General features: G+C 38.4%; 1 long non-coding RNA gene across 1 annotated transcript in view; it reads right to left on the bottom strand.

The window, feature by feature from the left end:
• Positions 1-987: 987 nt before the first annotated feature.
• Positions 988-6,360, bottom strand: part of LOC120538651 — a 28,137-nt gene continuing 22,764 nt past the window's right edge. Inside the window, exon 4 of the long non-coding RNA XR_005635493.1 lies at positions 988-4,668. This is a non-coding gene — a long non-coding RNA (uncharacterized LOC120538651). The remainder of the gene's footprint in view (positions 4,669-6,360) is intronic.

Below are 6,360 nucleotides of genomic sequence, written 5' to 3'. Positions count from 1 at the left end.
CTCTTTGTGGAGAGAGTGACGACCTCATCGAGAGGTTTACTTACCTCGGCAGTGACATTCATGTCTCTGGTGACTCTTCCTATGAATTTCCTTCTCCGGAAAATCCTTGGGTCCCGCTGGTTTGACTTTGTGTTGCTCATGGAGTCCCAAATGAGGCACATTACCTGCATAGTGAGGGAGTGTCAGTTACGGCACTATGGCCATGTGGCGCGTTTCCCCAGAGGGTGATCCGGTTCGTAAGATCCTCATTGTTGGGGACACAAGTGGCTGGACTAGGCCAAGGGGTCACCCACATAACACCTGGCTGCGGCAGATAGAGGGACATTTCTGGAGGGTAGGACTGGACCGTGTGTCTGCCTGGGGAGTTGCCAACCGGGATCCCGAGCTGTTTCGATGTGTACTGGATGTGGCAACGCGCTGTACCAGTGCATGCTCCCCAATTTGACTTGACGTCAGCGAGGGCATCATGAAGACATAATCAGGCATAGTCGGAGTGTTTCAACCAACGCTTTGCCAGCACGTTAATTATACCCGGGAGATGGGTGAGCGGGACAAAACGACAGAGGGGGTGATTTAGCAGCACTGCTATGGAGACGGGGGCCCATCTTTCTCGATTTTATTCTTGGTTGTAGTGGATTACTCATAATCAGTATTTATTAGATGTTCACTTTCTCACTGGACAGGTTTATATTGGATTATTTATTGTGATTTTTGCAGTGCACTTTCATGTGTTGTTTTATTTCGATTTGAAATAAAAGCACTAAGAACTTTGATACACTAGCTCCTGTTTGTGCTGTCATTGCACGGCCCACCCTCTGTACCCTTTATTGAGGATGCGGGCTACCCAATCAACACGTGCACATTTTAAACTTCCTTAACATACAGTATCTATGCCCAAGCAGCCCACCACTACTATCCCAGCCAGGTCTTTGGAATCTCGAGTCACACAAGTGCACGTCAACTGCAGTACCACAGAATACACACATGTACAAAAGATAACACGTTTGCTTTATTTGTCTTCAGAAAAAAACTGCTCTCCATACAATCATTCCAGCATTCTATCTTTGATTCACAAAGCAATTAGGTTTCCCTCGTTTAAAAAAAGGTCCAAATGATACAAAATGCTTGGTTTTTGCGTTGATTTTATACAGAAGAAAACATTCTAGTACATTTAACAATCTTAAAAAACAATTTACAGGCAACCAATCATCTCATGCATAATGCAAATAACTTTAAAAGTTGTCTTCATTTTCAGCCTAACGGATCGGGAAGGAGGACATCGAGTGCTCGGACACACACCTTCTGACTGTGGAGGGGGATTTCACACTTCCTTGAATTGTGCACCCCCGAGGCTCGTGGTCTCCATTAATAGACCGACCCAAATATCTCCATCCATATCTCAGCCCTAAACTGAAGCTCACAAACCCTCCATTACAAAACTTAAAACTGCCAACCCTAAAAAAAAAAAAAAACTCATGTTCTGGTTATTTACTGAAGTAATGTGAACCCAAAAACGGCAGCCTGTTCGACAGCAGATTAACAACTCATAACTGGAACTTGAGTCCATGACACACAACACCAGCATCTTCAGTCACAACCTCCACTTCTTTTCAATGGAGTGTCGAAATTTCCGGCTTATACAATAAAGAAAAGGCATTGGGACCACAAATACAGAAAGACACAACAGGACTGTGGCACTCAAAACGCTCTGAACGTCAAGAATTAATCAAAGAACCACTCAACTGTTTAGTGAGGGGGGATAGTCAAGAATTAATATAGATGCTAATTTAAGTCGGTTATCGCAACTGACATCCCTTACATTTTATAAATTTTCATGAAATTGTGATTGGATGTTATTAGTTATTTGCATTTTTAATAGAAATTTTACTTTGTTACACATTGCCAGGAGCCATTAAGTTGGCCAAAAAAAAAAAACAAATTCATAACTGTCAAAATCTAAGGCAAAGCCATTTTAAAATCAGTCATCGTCTGGGGACGTCTTTTGCGCATTTTTAAACATTTCATATAAAATAACTGGGGTTTGGATTTTAGCAAATTATTTGCATTTTCCATGGAATTTGCATCCTTCCCCTTGAGGAGAATAAGATTATGATATCAATTAGAAAACAATCAAAATAATCAACTAAAACATTCATTTTAGTCAGTAATTTTCGTTTTTTTTTTCATGTCTCATTTTTTAAGATAAAGTTCTTCCGATTTTATTCACGATTTCCATTTTTAATGGAAGCTTCACTTGGTTAAACCTTCACAGCAAACATTCAGTGGACAACAATGGCCATAATGTCAAGAATCAGAAGGCACTCTCACATTTAAATTGGAATTTGCTGCCAATTTTTTTTGACAATAGCATTTTTTTAACGAAATACATTTCTGATTTAATAAATTTATTGATTTTATTTATTTTTCTAATTTACATTTTCAATGCAATTTGAATCGTTTCAAAGAGGGAGAAGAAAGTGCATAATATCAATTAAAGTACGCACTAATTTTAGTCTGTTATTGAGGATTTTTTTTAATCACCTTCTATATTTTCATATGAAATAAAATGCTTTGGATTTTTCTATTTTTATTTTTTTTATGTAAGTTCCACTTTGTTAAACATTCAATATGAAAAAGGGTCATAACATCAAGAAACAAGGGTCATACTAATTTGAATCGGTTTATGCTGGCGACATCTTTTGCATGTTTTATACATTTTCATGTGAAATAACGATGTCCCGATGTTATTCAGCATATATGCATATTTTTTAATGGAAGTTCCACTTTGTAAAATTTTCACAATTAAACCATAAAAGAAAAGGTCATAATATAAAGAATTAAGGCACAGACTAATTTAAATTAGCTCCTGCTGTGGACATCTTTTTGCATGATTTATATATTTTTGTGTAAAAATCATAATGTTCAGATGTTATTCTTCAAATTTTCATTTTATTTGAAATTCTAATTTAAACATTCAGTGGAAAAAAGGCTCATAATGTGAAAAATTGCAATGTATGCTAAAAGAACTCTATTATCGCTAGTGATGTCTTTGTCATATTTTGGTATTTCTTTATATGAAATAAAAGCGTTTCGATTTTATCCGTAATTCTCAGTATTGGTATTTCCATCCCCTTGTCTGGGGTGGGAGTTCATAATTATAAAAAATTAAGGTGCGCATTAATTTAAGTTGCTAGCGTTACTGTAGATGTCTCCTGAATGTTTTAGAAATTTCCATATGAAATTAAAGGTATTGCAGTTTTATTCTTCACTAATAAAACAGAAGTTCCATTGAAAATATAAATATACATTCACATCAGCCATTCGTGGTGAGACGGGACACTCAACATCACGAACTGAGGAGAGACGCACGTCAATTTAAATTGGTGATCATTGGTGATGCTTAATGTACATTTTACAAATTTTTCATAGGAAAAGCAAGTATTTGGATTTTATACACAATTATTTGCATTTTCAATGGAATTTCCATCTTTTCCTGGGGGGGTGGGGAAAAGGATATAATGCCCAAATTTAAAGAGTGCAGTAATTCAGTCATTTAGTTATCACTGTTGACAGATTTTACACATAATTCCGCATACAACATCAAAGTGTCCCAAATCAATATTTAATATTTGCATTTTTGATTATTTTTATGACACCCATTCAATGGAGGAAGAAAAAAAAAGAAGCTGAGGTGCTCACAAACATAAATTTGTTATCTGTAGTGATGTCTTTCTAATGTTTTTATATATCTATAAAATAATTACAATTGTTCCGATTTTATCTGTAATGATTTGCGTGATGAAGTTTATAATATCAAAGAATTTTGGTGCACACTATTGGTTATTGCTGGTGATTTGTGTTGCACATTTTATAATCCTTCATTATGTAAATTGTTCAGGAAATGTCCATTTTCTTTTAGTGGATAAAAATAAAATAATAAAATTCTCAGGTGCTACTAATTTAGAAGGAAAAATGTGAAGTTCAAATTACCATAATGTGCCGTGTGTACTTTTCGTATATCGTTTTACTCTGAACACAACACACGATGAGCCTTCATCGCCTGACTATTCTGGGTACCTGGACTGACGCGTGTGTGTGTGTGTGTATTAAGTGTGGTCCACACGAGGCTGCTTTTGATTTTATTAAACTACGACTTGACTGAGCCGCTTGCCGTTACCCAAACATATTCTAAAGCAAAACCTTCAGCTAAAATTCTGTAAGCATCACCGGAAAATTTCTGCCCTCTCGGCGATCACAATTCTGGATCATCACTATGCTAGGCGTGAACTTAAAAATGTCATGTTTCCCGTGGGTACCAAAGGCTGGGGTTGGGATTGGGGAGGGAGGGGGTATTGCAAGAAGCCGCTTTGACCATCTGCAGCCAAAACCATCTCCGCCGTGCTGCTCGCTATTGAAATGTCCGAAATGGGTCATGGCCATCTGCACCTCCTACTTCACCTCCGCCAAAACGACCGTCACGCTCATGTCTGCTGCTGTTCCAAAAGATGAGAGGCTCACTTGGAGAGATGAATTAGTGATTAAACTTTTAAATTTTTTCAATCTTTTTTCCCCCCTTGATGTTGGTATGTACACTGTATTTTTTCCCAAGCCTCCAGCTGCCACCATCTGGAACATCTTCATGTCTGTATCCTCCCAGAGCCATCGACCCTAGGAACAACAAGTAAGCAGTGATTAACATGGTATGATGGAAAGCTCACAAGCTTAGGTAGACATACAGTATAGCAGCAGAGGTCCTCAAGCGTGGACCTGGTGGGCCGCAGTGGCGGCGGACCTTTGTTCCAACCACTTTTGTAAAGCCAGGCCTTGCTGATGAAGGAACTTAGCATTTAATCATTTGGTGTGTTAGTGCTTTCATTCTGCCAAGAAAAAATCTTTATCACAGTGTGTGCATTTCTCATTTTCTGTGAGCCTTATCCGTGTTTTTTTCCATCAAGTTAGACATGAGCAGGAACTTGAACTTGTATAATGTGCCACCTCAGATTGTGACAAAAAGAACACAAACCTACAGATTTTCTATCGTTTCATTTAATGTCTTGAACCTGCACGCTGAGTAACTTGGTGCTTTGTGTACACCATGGCAGACATTACTAGGAAGAGAGTAGGGGTCCTGTTTAAAGAAAAGCATGCATGGTGATTTGATTCAGTTGACAGCCACAAGGACAGGGGAGAGTTGCATTATGGGACAGTATGGAAAACGCTAGTAAAACAAAAAAAAAAATAAATAGCGAACTATAAAATCTGTTCACCCTGTGCTATACTGAAAAGCACTGCAACAACACATCTCTGTATCTACAGTGGTGTTCAAAATAATAGTGTGTTTAAAAAAGTGAATAAAGCTCAAAATCCTTATAACAGCTTTTTATTTCCTTACACGCAAATGCATTTGGGAACACTGCACATGCTATTCCAAATCAAAACATGAAGAAAAATGTATCAAAATTTATTGTGTTATTCCATTACAGAAAAAGGAAATGTTACGCTGTTCAAAAAATAGCAGTGTGGAGTACAATTAGTGAGGTCATTCATTCGGTGTCAAATACGGCCCTTATTTAGGGAAGCAAGGGCGCAAATGTTGTACATGCTGGTTTACGGTGCATTTCTCTCTGGAAATCTGAGTAAAATGAGTAGTTCAGGACATTGTTCAGAAGAACAGCGCACTTTGATTAAAAAGTTGATTGGGGAGGGGAAAACATGTAAAGACGTGCACAAAAACGATAAGCTGCTCAGCTAAAATGATCGCAAATGCTTTAAAATGGCAACCAAAACCTGAAAGACGTGGAAGAAAAAACGGAAAACTACCATTTGAATGGATGGAAGAACAACCACAATGGCAGATTCAGCCAATGTTCAGCTCCAGGAAGATCAAAAGTTACCTGCGAGTACCTGTATTACAATTAGAAACGCCTATGTGAAGCCCCCGCTAAGCCCATTGTTTGGGGGCTAGTAGACATGCTGAAGAAGTGACAATCTGCCAAAAAACACATTGGCTCACCTAAAGAGAAACGGCACAACATGTTGTGGACTGATGAAAGCAAGATTGTTCTTGTTGGGTCTAGGGGCTGCAGACGACCCCCAAACACTGAATTCAAGCCACAGTACGCTGTGATGACAGTGAAGCATGGTGGCACAAGCATCATGATATTGGGATGTTTCTCATACTATGGTGCCTGGCCTATTTATTGCATACAAGGGATCATGGATCAGTTTGAATACCTGAAAATAGTTGTGTTGTCTTGTGCCGAAGAGGATATGCCCTTGAAATGGGTGTTTCAACAAGACATTGACCCCAAACACACCAGTAAACGACATTATGGAGTGGCAGGCCCAATCTCCCAGACC

Source organism: Polypterus senegalus, chromosome 11, assembly GCF_016835505.1.
Source record: "Polypterus senegalus isolate Bchr_013 chromosome 11, ASM1683550v1, whole genome shotgun sequence".
Lineage (NCBI taxonomy): Eukaryota > Metazoa > Chordata > Cladistia > Polypteriformes > Polypteridae > Polypterus > Polypterus senegalus.
The sequence above is the reverse complement of the archived record's forward strand: the minus strand, read 5'-3'. Positions and strand labels throughout refer to the sequence as shown.